This window comes from Spea bombifrons, chromosome 2 (assembly GCF_027358695.1).
Source record: "Spea bombifrons isolate aSpeBom1 chromosome 2, aSpeBom1.2.pri, whole genome shotgun sequence".
NCBI lineage: Eukaryota > Metazoa > Chordata > Amphibia > Anura > Pelobatidae > Spea > Spea bombifrons.
The window spans coordinates 58,024,454-58,043,858 of NC_071088.1; positions in this window are offsets into that span (position 1 = coordinate 58,024,454).

Here is a 19,405-nt window from a genome sequence, read left to right on the forward strand (position 1 = left end):
TGGCTTGGAAGCCCTCTGGCAGGGCACATGACAGGAGCACGGCTTGAAAGCCCTCAGGCAGGACACACGGCAGGACACACAGCTTGGAAGCTGGGACACGGTGTCTGGGACACGCTGGGGTCTGGTACACAAATCAGGATCGAGCATGTAGCCAAGAGTCATACACGGGAGACAGATCAAATGCAGCAAACCAGTAGCTCAGTATACAAGGCCAGCAACACAATGCTCTAGCACTGAGGTTAGGATAATGCCCAGTTTATATTAGGCCTCAATTGCTTGAACGAGGGGCAGGTGTGTCCAGAGTACGCAGGAACAACATGGCCAAGGAGAGGCCGAAGGAAACAGCAACCCAAGATCCACATGGTGGAAAAGTGGGTAGGTGATACACCTAGATTCCACACTTTTACACACTATGCTCAGGAGCAGAAAGAAGTACAGTAAGCAGCAATGAGCTATGACTGCAGCATTTCTGTGGGGGCAGAGATTTTTAGGCATATACCGGTATTTGTCATTCTTTTACCTGCTGTTTTCTTAAAACTTACATAAAGCAAAGCAGTCTGAAGCGATATGACTTCTGCTTTGTTTAAAAAAAATGGCCTTTCTTCTGTTCCATTGTACTGAAAAGATTAAATCAAGTACCTAAAAATTAAAATCTGCAGATGTGATCTTATTAACACAGATGTGCACTGTACTGTAGATGACTTCAGGATTTAAGCTCACCCTTAATATTATTGCCTTGGCATATAAATGATTGCATGTACAAAGTGTGGTTTTAAAGCATCACATTCCCATTCCCAGCCTTTGGTTTGAGCTTGGTTACTAAACTGAAAATTGGTAGAATGTTCTTCCAGACAGATATATTGTGACTTACAAAAAGTAGACCTGCATTAGGTGACAATATTAGGCATATATGGCCATTTTTATTATATTCTGAGGCATTTGTCTTATTTTTATGAATATTCTACAACCATTTAATAATATAATCTTTAGCTTGTGCTTCGAACACCTTGCTGACCCATAAATAAATGCCTCATTTTCCCCTTAAGTTACCATGAATTTCTTTTTGAAATTTACTTACTACTAACAATGCACTTTTAAGCCAAAACCTTCTTAGTTATTACAGGGGAAGATTTTAGAGGCCTTATAAACATTTGTTTTTTTTTGCTAGGTTCTCTGTTCCCCAGAAACAAAATATTTAATTGACATAGGCATTTTTGGTGTGAAATACTAGGTTTAAAAATCCAACCAGGATCTTGAGTGACCTACTTTAACAGACCCTTACCACATCAATAGAAAGCTTCTCTATAATTCACACACTTCCAGGAGATTCTGCATGGCCCAGTTACCCATCACTAGAACAAAAGATGAGCAATTGTTTGCTGTTGAAAAATGACTTGCTCTACTTCATGTTGGTGCTTTGTAAGTAAATACTTTGTATTGTGCAAAATACTACTGCTGTATAGTATAGTGTAGATCAGGGGTGGCCAAACTTGCTTACTGTAAGAGCCACATACGATAGACTTCAGATGTTTGAGAGCCACAAGACATGCACATTTTGTTACAAAACTTATATATAAATATTAAGAACTACATGTGGGTAACATTATTTATTCATATGTAGTTTATATGGTTTATAAACTACATTTATAAATAAGTAATATAATCTGTTATATTAATTCATATATAATCTGTTATATTTATTAGTTCCAATAAACACAAAGTACACATATACACACCACATATTTTCAAAGGCTAGTTAGTGATAGCAGAGGCCTTGTGAGTAACCAACATTTGTTGGTGAATTTAAAGAATATTCCCTTCGTCCAAAATCAACAAAATGTTAGAAATGCATGTATTTTTTTTAGTCCAAATTAGACTTGTACATTCGAATTTGTTTTGATTTTAACAAAATTTGCCAATTTCGCTAATTTTGTACAAAGCAAGGACGAACACAAAAATAAAACATTTCATTGCTTTTTCACTCTCACGCTCTCTTTCACTCTTACTGACGCTCACCCACTCACTCTCTCTCATACTCATACTCTCAGTCTTACACTTTCACACTCTTACCCAATCTTAAGGAGATGTCCCAACAGGATGTCCATGTGGTGCCTCTGTCGTTTTGTGGAAGTACTCTAAGCCAGATTAATGTGGACGTATTTGTGGAGAAAGAGAGGCGCAGAAACACTTCTCTTTCTATGCAAATCTGTCCGCACTACTATTGGAGTACTTCCGCAAAAGGATGGAGCCAAGGCGCACCACGCGGACAGCCTCTCCCAAGTTCTCCAGTTGCACGGAGTTTCCGTCCTTTTGCAGAAGCACCTGGATAACATAGCTGATGCTGGGGAGAAACCAACAAAGAGAGAAGACAGGAGGCAAGAGAAGGAGTAGAGCTGCAGAAAAGGAGACAAGGACAAGAAAGTAATCAGCAAGCAAAGACGGTTGAGAGATATTGAGAGAGAGCGAGAGAGAGCATTTGAGAGTGCACGGTCACGCTTAAAAGAGGTCTGTCTGAGGTCTGAGTGAGGTGATATGAACAATATGTTGGTTTGGCTGACATATTTCCACAAGCCACGCGTTACATATGAAAAAGCCCAGGAGCCGCATTTGGCCTTGTATGGATGAATGCTTTGTTCCTTCTTGAAGTTTTTTTATTCCTGATAGTAATGAGTGCCAGAGGTTATCGATCTTTAATTACAGTAAATGTGTGGGTAGAGTTAGTGCTAAGGGCTCTGCCAGCAGATAGCAAGAAGATACTGGGAACCGTGTGGTGCAACTGACATGAAACTCTGTCATACTGCAGTTATAGAGCAGATATACATTCTTCTTTTATATGTGGCTGTATATCAAATTGTTCATTAACGAACAATATTGTGTTTGTGTAAATATGCATGCCCTCTTTATTTGTCAGTATATATATAGTAATTGTAAATTACGTTCTACTTTGTTCCTTCTCTGTCACAATACCGTTACCATATATTTTAATGAAATTCCCTGTTTTAAAACATTTAAATGTCTGATCTATCCCTACCACACAGCCCTCTTTATGTGGCATCGCCTCATAATAATCTGTTTCGGTACTGCACACCCAGCAGCACACACTCTCGCTGCAAAGCTGAACACCGTACAGCACATTGTGCCAATGCCTCCACTGAAACTGGTGGATTAAGGCCTATCTCTGGCTTTCCTGCATACTGATTCTCTAATTTCATGTGTCCCATACAGACACAGCACAAGAGCAGAGGAGTGCATACACTCCCATACAGTATGGGAAAAGGATAACGGATAAGGATGCTGTCAATCAATCCCATCATCTCTTCCACAGGTTTTCTGTCATCTCTCACCTACAAATTATCACTTGGTTTCCTAGCAACTACAGTCTAGGTTGGGGTTGAGCAGAGGAAAAAAACAATTGCTAATGGCATACACTGTGGAGAAAAGGGTTAATGGATAGATTATGTAGAACTGTCCTAATAGACAACTGGTTATCTGTAAAGTCCCAGGTAATAATTGGTTAAAGGTAAATCGAAAAGAAGCAGTAATCTTTATGTCAGCACAAGGGTTGGATAATGGTACTACTGGTCAATCAGTTGCATAGCTTGTGGATATGAGGGGTTTTAAAAATCTAAAATAGAAACATTTTGACTTTTACAGCCCTTAATCACAGTTTCCTAGACACCCTTCTTTTTTTTAATCAAGGGCCTCTTGGGAGGGCAAGGAGTTAACATTATTGCCATAGGTTGGTATCCCAAATCACACTGTACTGATTTTTGCCACAGGCTACCACTGCCCCTGCCTCTACCTTGTGTTTTTGTGTATGATTTCTAATCAGTGGGTTTGGATAGGAAAGCGGTCCCTCCTCCCATCATTCTTTCCCTCCCTCCCTCCCCTGCTTCTGCATCCCACTCACATCTTCCAGTGAAAAGAGAGGGACAGAAGAGTCTGCAGTGCCAAAGAAAGAGGGCAGTGGGTGTCACTGGGGGACTGCACTTGGCGACAGGATCAGTAAGGTTGGAAGAGGGGGGGGGGCATTTCACCCTCCCAGAGAATACATTGAATAGCCAAACAGAGAAAGACAGTGAGCAACTGCAGCTCGGAGAGACTGTCCAGGGGGTAAGTAGTCTCCTTGATGGGGATCAAGTAGAATTACAGGGATTCCGTTTCAAATGGGAAATATGGCTTGTTCTACAGGTTGTTTATAGGAATCGATTAAGGGCCATTGGCTTAACAGGTATCTGTACAAATCGATTTTAACCCTTTGGAGGCCACAATGCACAAGAACAAGAAAAACACCTTGCAATGCAATTCGGATGCTTGTGGGTTTTGTGGAAGGTTGTAGAAGACATAGGGTCTTCCTGTGGCTATTATGGTTTCTTGGTCTTCAGTAAATACTGAGGTGATATTATTTTTAAAAAATGGGTTAATGGACCACATTGGCAATCAGTTTCTTTCTGTTTTCATCACATATCCTATTGCAGGATTTGATTTATTTGAAAGAAAAACAAAAAATACTGCCCATTGGCCATTTTTTCCCCAAAGCATCATAGATTATCTCATCCTCCTTTCTATTCAATGCATCTGTGAGCAGTTGTACAGTAAGTGATTGTGTAGCTGCAAGGTGTTTGTGTGTAGCTTAGGGTGCTTGTGCGTTGTCTAGCAGTGTGAAGCCCTAAGAAATATGTTGGTATGGGTTATATTTTGTGTAGATGTGAGCCGTGGGTGTAATTTGTTGCATTAGTAATGCTAAATCAGATGCTCATTTTTGCAAATCCAATTCAGTTTTGTTGAGTGCATTTGATGCACATATACACATTTGTCTGTTAATCCTGTGTGTATTACACAATATGCAGACACATTTTGCAGAATGACGTGAGCTGAGCATTATTTAGAAAATTCAAAACCGCACAAATAAAAGGGCACCAATTCGACATTTCGCCATGCAAAGGCATTTTCTGTTTTATGTCGTTAATTCCACGCACTTGCTTCGCTAAATTACTATTGAGCTTTCACAATGTTAGCAACAAAATATAAGGCATTAGTACAGTATTTTGTTTCCTTTATTAATAAGACCACAAGTCTAGTTGGATTATCTCTTCTCTCCTGAAAGGTTTTTAATTCTCTCACATTTAGTCACCCGCCCTCCATATTCCTTTTTTTCTGGCAGACTTCCACCTTTTCGGCATACTAAATACTGTGTTTTTGAACAGTTTTATGTTTATGTTATTATCTCTCTTAACAAAGCTGAATATGCCTATATAATATACATCTTCTGCTCATATTCAAACACATTTCTCCCTTAACTTCATATCCGCTCATACATTTTGCCTCTTTTTCACCCAATCATCCATGCTTATTTTTGTTTTTCTTTCACTTGCTCTTTTATCCCCTTTTTATGTTTGCAGGTCTCTATAAAACATTGCATTATTTCATTCTCACACACATTAGTCTTCATGAAATACAAAAACCTTGATTGTGTATTTTTTAAATGAACAGGATGTGATGTATTTTATATATGTATGTGCATCTGGTATTAATACACTCTAGTCTTGGCTCCCTGCCCCTTCCAGGCCTCATTTGATGGCTGTTTCCATGGAGACGGCACATTTTCTATCACAGATTCTTGTGACAGGTCTTATGCTTCCTCGATTCTGTGTGAGACTCATTGAGCGCAAGATGGAGCCACCAACCCTCTTTCAACCTAGTCTCCAATCTTTGTCTTATCTTATTATGCTTTACCTCATTCCATGCTATCTCCCTGCCCATCAGTATCACACTTCATTTTCTTCTATTCACCCATCACTCAGATTCATTGACTCATTGCCACCTGTCTTACACTGCCTGTCATAGCCACACTGAAGTCCCCCCACATGTTTGTATCTCAGATGCTATGTTAGCTGTCCCTATGTCTTTCATTCCTCCTAGATGTCTTACTGCCTATAAAAACAAGCCAGCTGTACTTGTGCCTTTCATTGCTCATATATGTCTTACTCTCTGACAACAAGAAATTACTCAATCTGTTGTTTCACTTCTAATGTTCATCATTAATACATTAAGCTTCTCTGTCTGCCACTGTAAATTTCACTCTTTGTCTTCATATTTTGTCCTATGTTTAATGCGCTCCATGGATGCCCTCTTTAAGCTTTCATCACTGTCACTGGCACTCGCATAATGTTTTTCATTAAAGGAACCGTTTAATGTCCCAGACAGCTTCACCAATGAATACTGGGTATTAAAGTATGGTACTTTGTGAAATCTATGGGAACAGTTACCATATATGCAACATTTGCCATACCAGCACTGGTAGGCAAGTAACACATGATGACTGGGTGGCCCTGGCACTTTAAAGTTTTTACTTGTTACGGAGACACTGCCACATCTGATCTGCTGCTGGAGTGGGCGAGTATGGAGAGCTGTTGGCCAGCGGTTCATCGGGTATTTGCCTGGCATGTCTGATGGGCAGTCTGGGCCTGGTGTCAGAAGATGTGTTTGACCGAATACTTCTCCTGCACAGTAAATAGCTGGGGGTTGAGAAAGGAGCAAATGCAAATGGAGGGTTTCTGCAGAATCCCCCATCCATTTCCAATATTGAATTTACGCAGTTGAAACCACAACTCTTCCTTCAACTCAATCTTTAGTGAGGTAAACTCGTGATCGCACTCGGTATATCAGTCACATTGCATACCATAAAATCAGCTGAAACTCATTGTTTGGCAGCTTGATCGTGAGACTGTTTGGCATATTGTGGATTTTTACAGATGAAATAAAAGCTGTTTCATACATCTATTTTATGTATCCTGTCCATTTATTAACTGTTCCTTTTCCAAGCAATTGAATCTTTTTTTTGGCTTTATTGTATACCGCTCTAGCACTTGGGTTGAGGGACCTATGCTTGGAGAAGAATATACCCACTAGAAATAAAAGGGGTAATTCCTTAATTTTGGGAGTTTGCTACAACCCCCCAAACAGCAACCAGGATATGAAAGATCAGCTTTTTCTACAAATTTAGGAGTGACAATGTAGGTGTTCTGAAATCTGGAGACGGTAAGTTAACTAGTGAGGATCAAGAAAAGGCAATACTAAATGCCTTTTTTTCCTCTGTATATAACAAGGAAGAGCCACTACCTGCTGATTGGCAATTCAGCACTACAGAAACCATAAATCAATCGTGGGAAAGGCTGACTCAAAAAGTTTTTAAACAATTAAGTAAACTTAGTAGACAACGCTCCAGGGCCAGATGTGATACACCCAAGGATACTACGGGAAGTTAGTCAGGAAATAGTTATACCACTGTTTTTGATTTTCAAAGATTCTTTCCAGTCGGGAATTATACCAAAGGACTGGCATAAAGCAGATATGGTTCCCATTTTTAAAAAGGATCCAAATCTGACCCTGGGAACTGCAGACCTGTAAGCTTAACATCTGCGATGGGGAAATTGGCATAAAGGAATATATTGCGAACAATATTATATTATCAGTAGGAGTCAGCACGGTTTTATGAAGGACATCATGTTAGACCAATTTAATTGTGTTGTGAGTAAATGTGTAGATCAGGGTATTGCTGTAGATGTTGTCTAGTTAAATTTTGCAAAAGCATTTGACACTGTTCCACACCAGTGGTTATTGTATAGGACAAATCGTTCTTGGAGAAAATACCTGTGTTTGGATTAGTAACAGGGTGCAAAGAGTTGTTAATTGTAGACCATAGACTTCGAACAATGGTTGCAAAAGGCAGTAAGGTATTGACATGCATAAACAGGAGTATTAAGTCACAAGATGAAAATATAATTTTACCTCTTTATAAAGCAATGGTGAGGCCTCACCTTGAATATGGAGTGCAATTTTGGGCACCAGTTTTTAAGAAGGATGTTATAGAGCTGGAGAAAGTGCAGAGGCAGCCTAATTAAAGCAAAGTAAGGGAACTTGTTTACACTTGAAAAAAGACATCTAAGAGGGGATCTGATACAAATACATACAAAGTCAGTATAAACAGCTCTCTAGTGATCTATTCACCAAGCGGTCTCTACAAAAGACACAGGGTCATCAGTTGAGACTTGAGGAAAGGAGATTTCAGCATCAGCATAGCATTGTTCACAGTAAGAACAATAAGAATTTGGTAATTGCCTCAAGTAGGGTTTTTTTGCCTTCTTTTGGATTAACATTAGAACGTTAGAAGTCGGTATGTGTGAAAGTTTGAACTTGATAGACTGAAGTCTTTTTTCAACCTACTATACTATAACTACTATAACTACAGTACTTGTGCTGATGTTGCTTCCAAAGGCAGTTTGGAACTCTGTAGCGAGTGATGCTACAGAGGACAGGAAATCTTTACGCACTACATGCTTCAGTATTCAGCATCCCCGCTCTGTAAGTTTGTGTGGTCAACTGCTTAACAGCTGAGCTATTGTTACCCCTAGAGGCTTCTGTATATACCGTATTTGCTCGATTATAAGACGAGGTTTTTTCCAGAGCAAATGCTCTGAAAAATACCCCTCGTCTTATAATCGAGGTCGTCTTCCAATCAGACCTCATTCTGCTTCGGCCGTGCTGCTTACCGGGCTTTGATCGCGAGCAGCGTCTCTGCTATTAGCAGCAGGAAACAGGAAGCTAGCACAGTCCTCACATAACTCTACCTACCCCCTCCTTCCTCTGTGGGCGGGGCCAGAGAAGTTGCTCGCACAGCCGGGCCCCTGCAGAAGTCTGCAAGTGGGAGATCTGCAGTTCAGGTAAGGGAGTGGGGGGGGGGGTTTGAGCGTGTGTGTGTATGTGTGATTAATGGAATGAATGAGTATTTAAATGTTTGTGAATGAGTGTGTGTGTGATAGCATGGATGTGTAAGGGGGGTGGGGGTGGTAGCATGGCATAGGGAGGCTGTAATCACACTTCTAACATCCCCAGGTTCCAGCATGTACTGGCTGCCTTGGCTTGATAGGAGTGTGATTGCTGTTAGCAGTATATATATATATATATATATATATATATATATATATATATATATATATATATATGTATTATGTTGAGCGTGATTATGATATTTCCAGCATGTACTGGCTGCCTTGCCAGTATGCTATACTGCTATATATATATATATATCTCCAGAAATGCATTTTAACCCCCTATATGCCACTCAGCCCCATGATATGCCTTTTAACCCCCTATATGACAGAGTGGCATATAGGGGTATAAGGCATATCATGGGGCAGAGGGGCATATAGGGGGTTAAAAGGCATATCATGGGGCACAGTGGCATATAGGAGGGTATAAGACATTTCTGGAGGCAGAGTGGCATATAGAGGGTTAAAAGGCACATCATGGGACAGAGTGGCAAATAGGGGGGTATAAGGCATTTCTGGGGGCAGAGTGGCAAGCCTGGGGGCAGATGTGCATAACTGGGGGGGCAGGTTGGCAAATAAAAGGAAATAAAAAATATATTTTTCTCCATCATAGCTTTTATTAAATATGAAAATTAGTTTACATGAATTAATATTTACTAGTAAAACTTTTTTCCTATAGGGTAGTCTTATATTCAGGCTTTTTGTTTTTTTTCCTAAATTAATATTTTGATTTTGGGGGGTTGTCTTATAATCAGGGTCGTCTTATAATCGAGCAAATACGGTATATATATATATATATATATATATATATATATATATATATATATATGTGACTGGATATTCATGTACTCACCTGTACATTGCTCTCATTCCAATAACACGGTGGTTGTATATGCAGTCTTTCATCTGGTCAGCTTATACTTGTTTTTGTTATTTCATTTTGGCAAAATTAGACATAGACCTGCATAGTTGGTTGGTCTAAATGCCACATTTAACGTTTTGTAGACATTACTTTTTTAGAGGCATAACTATACATTATGAAAGGCAAGTATAATAAACATGTCCTATAAGAAGGACTGAGCTGGCCCTGTATAACTGCATAAATGCAATGCCCTCCTTGTAAAAGGAGCTTATTTGGTGTGTCCCTTTATAATGCAAAGTGAAGTTGGAACAATGACTCCCATGCAAACTCTTGCTTTAGTCATTGACAGCACATATGTGTTGTCTTTTCCTATCATATTTCATTCTGTCAATACATGCATACCCCACATTAACATACACAATGGTGTCCATATTTGTAAAACGAAAATGTACTTAAAGTGAAGCACTACCTTCTTTTCACTTATGAATGCATGTACTGCACTGCAATCAGCTCATTTCCAGTACAAAATGCAAAAAACTCATGCTGTTATGTGTCAGTTCTCACGGAGCGAACGTACGTAAACCGGGGAATGGTTGCGCTGCAACTATGTCCTTACTCCTGAGTGTTCGTAAAGCAAGGGTATGCCTGTAAATACATCACAGTCATATAAAGGCTATATTACAGTGAACAAACAAAACCGACTGACAAAGCCCGTGAGCAGGGCCAGATTAAGACATTGTAGGCCCCTGGGCTACAGGTACTGTGAGGCCCCCAGTAATATCGGATTAGGCATAAAGTAAGTGTAATGCGTGATATATATTTTTTTTAATTGTATGGACGGCCACATTTTATTTCTGCCATTCAGGGACACACTATGAACCGCATGAGATCACACACACAGGTGTATATACAGTGGGGCAAAAAAGTATTTAGTCAGCCACCAATTGTGCAAGTTCTCCAACTGACGAAGATGAGAGAGCCCTGTAATTTTCACCATAGGTACACTTCAACTATGGGAGACAGAATGAGACAACAAAATCCATAAATCACATTGTCTGATTTTTAAAGAATTTATTTGCAAAATATGGTGGAAAATGTGGTCAATAACAATAGTTCATATCAATACTTTGGCTAGGCCACTACAGGACCTTGAAATGCTTCTTACGAAGCCACTCCTTCGTTGCCCGGGCGGTGTGTTTGGGATCATTGTCATGCTGAAAGACCCAGCCACGTTTCATCTTCAATGCCCTTGCTGATGGAAGGAGGTTTTCACTCAAAATCTCACGATACATGGCCCCATTCGTTCTTTCCTTTACACGGATCAGTCATCCTGGTCCCTTTGCAGAAAAACAGCCCCAAAGCATGATGTTTCCACCCCCATGCTTCACCGTAGGTATGGTGTTCTTTGGATGCAACTCAGCATTCTTTCTCCTCCAAACAAAATGAGTTGAGTTTCTACCAAAAAGTTTTACCTTGGTTTCATCTGACCATATACATTCGCCCAATCCTCTTCTGGATCATCCAAATGCTCTCTAGTAAACTCCAGACGGGCCCGGACATGTACTGGCTTAAGCAGGGGGACACGTCTGGCACTGCATGATTTGAGTCCCTGGCAGTGTAGTGTGTTACTGATGGTAGCCTTTGTTACTTTGGTCCCAGCTCTCTGCAGGTCATTCACTAGGTCCCCCCGTGTGGTTCTGGGATTTTTGCTCACCGTTCTTGTGATCATTTTGACACCACGGGGTGAGATCTTGCGTGGAGCCCCAGATCGAGGGAGATTATCAGTGGTCCTTTATGTCTTCCATTTTCGAATAATTGCTCCCACAGTTGATTTCTTCACACCAAGCTGCTTGCCTATTGCAGATTCAGTCTTCCCAGCCTGGTGCAGGTCTACAATTTTGTTTCTGGTGTCCTTGGACAGTTCTTTGGTCTTGGCCATAGTGGGGTTTGGAGTGTGACTGTTTGAGGTTGTGGACAGGTATCCTTTATACTGATAACAAGTTCAAACAGGTGCCATTAATACAGGTAATGCGTGGATGACAGAGGAGACTCTTAAAGAAGATGTTACAGGTCTGTGAGAGCCAGATATCTTGCTTGTTTGTAGGTGACCAAATACTTATTTTACTGAGGAATTTATCAATGAATTCATTAGAAATCCTACAATGTGATTTCCTGTATTCTTTCCCCCCATTCTGTCTCTCATAGTTGAAGTGTACCTATGGTGAAAATTATAGGCCTCTCTCATCTTTTTAAGTGGGAGAACTTGCACAATTGGTGGCTGACTAAATACGTTTTTGCCCCACTGTATATATATATATATATATATATATATATATATATATATATACAGCATCTCACAAAAGTGAGTATACCCCTCATATTTTTGTAAATATTTTATTATATCTTTTCATGTGACAACACTGAAGAAATGACACTCCGCTACAATGTAAAGTAGTGAGTGTACAGCCTGTATAATAGTGTACATTTGCTGTTCCCTTAAAAATAACTCAACACAGAGCCATTAATGTCTAAACCTTGGCAACAAAAGTGAGTACACCCCTAAGTGGAAATGTCCAAATTGGGCCCAAAGTGTCAATATTTTGTGTTGCTACCATTATTTTCCAGCACTGCCTTAACTCTTAGGCAGTGGAGTTCACCAGAGCCTCACAGGTTGCCACTGGAGTCCTCTTCCACTCCTCCATGACGACATCACGGAGCTGGTGGATGTTAGAGACCTTGCGCTCCCCCACCTTCTGTTTGAGGATGCCCCACAGATGCTCAATAGGGTTTAGGTCTGGAGACATGCTTGGCCAGTCCATCGCCTTTACCCTCAGCTTCTTTAGATAGCTGGTGGTCATCTTGGTGGTGTGTTTGGGGTCATTATAATGCTGGAATACTGCCCTGTGGCCCAGTCTCCGAAGGGAGGGGAATCATGCTCTGCTTCAGTATGTCACAGTAAATGTTGGCATTCATGGCCCCCTCAATGAACTGTAGCTCCCCGGTGCTGGCAGCACACATGCAGTACCAGACCATGACACTCCCACCACCATGCCTGACTGTAGGCAAGACACACTTGTCTTTGTACTCCTCACCTGATCGCCGCCACACACGCTTGACACCATCTGAACCAAATAAGTTTATCTTGGTCTCATCGGACCACAGGACATGCTTGTCTTCAGCAAACTGTTTGCGGGCTTTCTTGTGCATCATCTTTAGAAGAGGCTTCCTTCTTAGACGTCAGCCAGTGTGCGGTGTATGGTCTGAGCACTGACAGGTTGACCCCCACCCCTTCAACCTCTGCAGCAATGCTGGCAGAACTCATATGTCTATTTCCCAAAGACAACCTCTGGACATGATGCTGACCACGTGCACTCAACTTCTTTGGTCGACCATGGCGAGGCCTGTTCTGAGTGGAACCTGTCCTGTAAAACCGCTGTATGGTCTTGCCAACCGTCTTGCAGCTCAGTTTCAGGGTCTTTGCAATCTTCTTATACAAAAAACAAAAACTGTCTGCGCTTCTTACCCTAATAAAGTTGGCAACAAATATATAAACATAATATAAATGAGAGGTTTTGGTTATATGAATTGGCCAAAGCATAATTAAGCTCACCTGCCACGTCAAGGCACACTCTCAATAGGGTGAGAACCTGCTCTCACCTCCTACATAGTGGGCACACAAAGCAGTTTATACTGCTACCAAAACCTTATTAATGTGTTGGGGGAGGTGCAATTAAACCTCCTCCCTATTAACCCCTGGACAGCAAGCTGCAACCAGACTGATGAGGAGCCAACAACCTCAAATATGTGCAAACAGGGAAAAGAAAAAATGTTGGTGCGCTAAGCTAGTCACAGGCTCAAATAATACAAATGTATAATACGAGGCCTACCAAACAGGTGTAAGCATGCTGCAAAAACAGTGTATTGGCTGTACAATGTATACAAAAAACAAAAATTGTCTGCGCTTCTTACCCTAATAAAGTTGGCAACAAATATATAAACGTAATACCTTATTTGCTCGATTATAAGATGACCCTGATTATAAGACGACCTCCCAAATCTGAATATTAATTTAGGAAAAAAAGAAAAAGCCTGAATATAAGACGACCCTATAGGAAAAAAAGTTTTACCAGTAAATTTTAATTCATCTAAACTATTTTTTTTAATAAAAGCTATGATTGAGAAAAATATTTTGTTTTTATTTTCTTCTATTTTCCAACCTGCCCCCCAGTTATGCACATCTGCCCCAGAAATGCCTTATACCCCCTATATGCCACTGTGCCCCATGATATGCCTTTTAACCCTCTAAATGCCACTGTGCCCCATGATATGCCTTTTAACCCTATATGCCACTGTGCCCCATGATATGCCTTTTGACCACCTATGTGCCACTCTGCCTCCAGAAATGCCTTATACCCCTATATGCCACTCTGGCATTTAGAGGGTTAAAAGGCATATTATGGGGAAGAGTGGCATATAGGAAGGTTTAAGGCATTCAGGAGGCACAGTGGCGTATAGAGGGTTAAAAAGGCATTTCTGGAGGCAGAGTGGCATTAAGGGGGTTAAAAGGCATTTCACAGAGCACTCTGCCTCCAGAAATGCCTTATGCCCCCCATTTAACACTCCCCCCGCCCCCCCCAAAACTTACCGGTGCGTCTGACTTCCCTGTCATGTAGCCAGGGCAGCGTGTAGATCCCACGCACTTACGCAGCAGCCGGAAGGAGGCGTGGCTAGCAGCGGGGGTTGTCTGCGTCCATCGCGCAGACCTTCCCCGACTGTCAGAGATCAGAGTTCCCCGCAATCGGTGACTGGTGCGGGGAACTCTGATCTCTGACAGCCGGGGAAGATCTGTGCGATGGACGCACACAACCCCCGCTGCTAGCCACACCTCCTTCCTGCTGCAGCGGAAGTTGTCTACGCGAATCGCGTAGACATCTACACGCTGCCCCAGCTACACACCGGGAACTCAGAAGTACCAGTAAGTGGGGCGGGGGGGAGACAGGAGGATCCAGGTCCCCTGCAGCTGCGGGGGATCTGGATCTTAGTCGTCACATTTTCAGACCTATTTGAGGTCTGATTATAAGACGACCCCGATTATAAGACGATGGGTATTTTTCAGAGCATTTGCTCTGAAAAAAACCTTGTCTTATAATCGAGCAAATACGGTATAAATGAGAGGTTTTGGTTATATGAATTGGCCAAAGCATAATTAAGCTCACCCGCCACGTCAAGGCACAATCTCAATAGGGTGAGAACCTACTCTCACCTCCTACATAGTGGGCACACAAAGCAGTTTATACTGCTACCAAAACCTTATTAATGTGTTGGGGGAGGTGCAATTAAACCTCCTCCCTATTAACCCCTGAACAGCAAGCTGCAACCAGACTGATGAGGAGCCAACAACCTCAAATATGTGCAAACAGGGAAAAGAAAAAATGTCGGTGCGCTAAGCTTACCGCACCGACATTTTTTCTTTTCCCTGTTTGCAATCTTCTTATAGCCTAGGCCATCTTTATGTAGAGAAACAATTATTTTTTTCAGATCCTCAGAGAGTTCTTCGCCATGAGGTGCCATGTTGAACTTTCAGTGACGAGTATGAGAGAGTGTGACAGCAATAACACCAAATTAAACACACCTGCTCCCCATTCACACCTGACACCTTGTAACACTAATGAGTCACATGACACCGGGGATGGGAAATGGCCAATTGGGCCCAATTTAGACATTTCCACTTAGGGGTGTACTCACTTCTGTTGCCAAGGTTTAGACATTAATGGCTGTGTGTTGAGTTACCCTTTTAAGGGAACAGCAAATGTACACTGTTATACAGGATGTACACTCACTACTTTACATTGTAGCAGAGTGTCATTTCTTCAGTGTTGTCACGTGAAAAGATGTAATAAAATATTTACAAAGATGTGAGGGGTGTACTCACTTTTGTGCCATACTATATATATATATATATATATATATATATGTATGTTAGACATTCATTTTTAACTACATAATATGTACTTATTTCCTTGAAGTAAAGACTATGATTGAAATATGATTTCAAAATAACAGCTGAACTGGCTGTTTCTTTAATATTAGCCCCTGCTGCCATTATAGATTAATATTAGACTCTTGCCGATATATATAAATATTAGCCAGTGCTGCCAATATATACCGTATTGGCTCGGATATAGGCCGCCCCCGTATATAGACCGCACCCTAAAAGTTTGGTGCTTTTTTAAAGAAAAAGTTTTTTTTCTTTAAAAAAGCACCAAAAAAAACATGCTGCCACTGTCCTCCCCCCCGAGATATGCTGCCACTGTCCTCCCTCCCCGCGATACGCTGCCGCTGTCCTCCCTCCCCGCGATACGCTGCCGCTGTCCTCCCTCCCCGCGATCCGCTGCGCTCCCTCCCCGAGATCCGCTGCCCTCCCTCCCCGAGATCCGCTGCCCTCCCTCCCCGAGATCCGCTGCCCTCCCTCCCCGAGATCCGCTGCCCTCCCTCCCCGCGATACGCTGCCCTCCCTCCCCGCGATACGCTGCCCTCCCTCCCCGCGATACGCTGCCCTCCCTCCCCGCGATACGCTGCCCTCCCTCCCCGCGATACGCTGCCCTCCCTCCCCGCGATACGCTGCCGCTGTCCTCCCTCCCCGCGATACGCTGCCGCTGTCCTCCTCTGCCCCCCCTCCTCGACTTACCGGAGCAGACTCCCGGGTGTCTTCAGGGCCGGCGAGGGACATCTACGCAATACGCGTATGCAACTTCCGGTACCGTTACCGGAAGTTGCATTTGCGTATTGCGTAAATGTCTCCCGCCGGCCCCGCAAGACACCCGGGAGTCTGCTCCGGTAAGTCGGGGGTGGGCAGAGGTAAAACGCTTAGATAACCTCCCGTGCCGGCACCCCCCCCCGTGGGAAGTGCTGGCAGGGGAGGCTGTCTGAGCGTATCGGGGAGTAGGATGCAGGTCCCCTGCACCGCTGCGGGGGATCTGTATCTTAACCCCGCTGCCTGCCCGGCGCCCGGGACTGCATGTCCCGGGCGTCGGGCGCTAGACCCCGAATATAGGCCGCACCCCCACTTTAAAAACTTAAAGTGGGGGAAAAAAGTGCGGCCTATATTCGAGCCAATACGGTAAATATTAGACCCTGCTGCCAATATATATACTGTATTTGCTTGATTATAAGACAATGCTCTGAAAAATACCCCTCATCTTATAATCAGACCTCAAATAGGTCTGACTATGAGACTTAGATCCAGATCCCCCGCAGCGCTGTAGGGGACCTGGATCCTTCTGTGTTATGCCCCCCCATTTAACACCCCCCCAAAGCTACCGGTGCTTCTGACTCCCTGGTGTGTAGTCGGGGCAGACATCTACGCGATTTGCGTAGGCAACTTCCGCTGCAGCCGGAAGGAGGTGCCATTAGCAGCGGGTGGCATTTCTGGTGGCAGAGTGGCACATAGGGGGTCAAAAGGCATATCATGGGGCACAGTGGCATATAGAGGGTTAAAAGGCATATCATGGGGCACAGTGGCATTTAGAGGGTTAAAAGGCATATCATGGGGCACATTGGTATATGGGGGGTATAAGGCATTTCTGGAGCAGAGTGGCAAGCCTGGGGGGCAGATGTGCATAACTGGGAGGCAGGTTGGAAAATAAAAGGAAATAAAAACAAAAAAAATATTTTTCTCAATCATAGCTTTTATTTTAAAAAAAATAGTTTACATGAATTTCCATTTACTAGTAAAACTTTTTTCCTATAGGGTTGTCTTATATTTAGTCTTTTTCTTTTTTTCCTAAATTAATATTCAGATTTGGGGGGTCGTTATACTGAGGGTCATCTTATAATCTAGCAAATATGGTATATAAATATTAACCCCTGCTGACAATACATTTTATATTGAATTTCTTAGGCCCCGCTCCACGCTCCCTAGCACTCCCTCCGCTCCCGCACCAGAAAATAGGTATAGATCAAATAAACAATACATAAAACAGCACTTGCATGTATAGATCAACTGAATAAGACATACAAACCTTATATTTGCAGGTATACATAAATAATGTATGGAAACAGCATAGCAGGTATAAATCAACACATCAACACACAAACCCAGCTTTGCATGTATAGATCAATTGAAATTAACATGTGAGCTCAGCACTGAAGGCATAGAATCAGACATACAAATCCTGTATTTGCAGGTATACAATAATAATGTATGGAAACATAGCATTGCGGGTATAGATCAACAGACAAGCCCAGCATTGCAGGTATAGATCAACTGGAAATCACTTGTAAACTCAGCACTGGGGGTATAGATCAAATAAACACATGGAACCATCATTGCATGTATTGATCAACTGAATAAGACATACAAACCCTGTATTTGCAGGTATATATAAATAATGTATGGAAACATAGCATAGCAGATACGGATCAACAGAATAATACACAAACCCAACTTTGCAGGTATAGATCAATTGAAATTCACATAAAAAGCATTAAAGGTATAGATAAAATCCCAAAGCCTGGCATCCATACTGCCCACATAGAACTTGACCAGCACCCAGATAACACACAAAGGACTTGCCATCTTTGTCCCAAACAGCCCAGCATGAGTCAACTTTGTCCCCAAACAGCCCGTCCTATGCCATCTTTGTCCCATAAACACGCTGTCTGCGCCATCTTTGTCCCCAAGGCTCAAATACCCTGCTTGTGCCATCTTTGCCTTTCCACAAATCAATTATACATCAATGATGCACACAATCACTTTTACAGTCACTCACTCATTCACTCTTTAATTCACATAATTCATTCACACAATCATTTATTCTCTCACTCATTCACACAAATCATTTACACATATTCATTAATGCATTCTCACAAATTCATACATTCTCTCCCTCTTTCAGACAATTCATCCACACATTAAGTAATAGTCTCACTCATTCAGACAATTCATCCACACATTAATTCATTAATTATCTCACTCATTCAGACTATTCATCCACACATTAATGCATTCATTCTCTCACTCATTCACACAATTCATCCACAGATTAATTCATACTCTCACTCATTCGCACAATTCATACACACACTAATTCATTCATTCTCTAAACTCATTCAATACTCAATGACTTTCCAATCTATGTTTTATCATACGTACTGTTTGGTGTTTTATTACATCCCAGACTTCCCATCCCTGCTCTGCTTCAGCTGTACATATATTTTGGCTGCGAGGCTCGCAATCCTTCATAGTTAATGTTGCTGCTAGGGGTTATAAATTACCACTGCCTTTTAGTTTAGGAAGGAGATGGGTTTTTTTATGCAGATTCCTCTCTAATTTTTTGTCCCACAAAATGTTTATCCTGGGTAAAAGCACCAATCACAAAGTTCACAGTGGACAAAGGTGTAACTGTTACAGCTTTCTTTCTTATGAAGAGCTCATTCGGCAGGAAGACCTTGACAGCCTCTGTATAATGCATAGTTAAATCAAGGAACCTTCCTAGGGTTGCCTGCCCAGAGCTCCCCATTTTCTGGGCTTGTGGTTGTGATATGAGGGGGACACAAGGTAACTGTGAACAGGGGGTATGGCTAGTCCCAGTTGGATTTGAGTGAACAGAAGTGGTGCTTGTCTTAGAGACTCCTGGTGACGCTTAGTGAGTTCCCAGGTACGGCTGTGGGATATATACATAATAGGATAGTACACAACCTAAAAAGAATA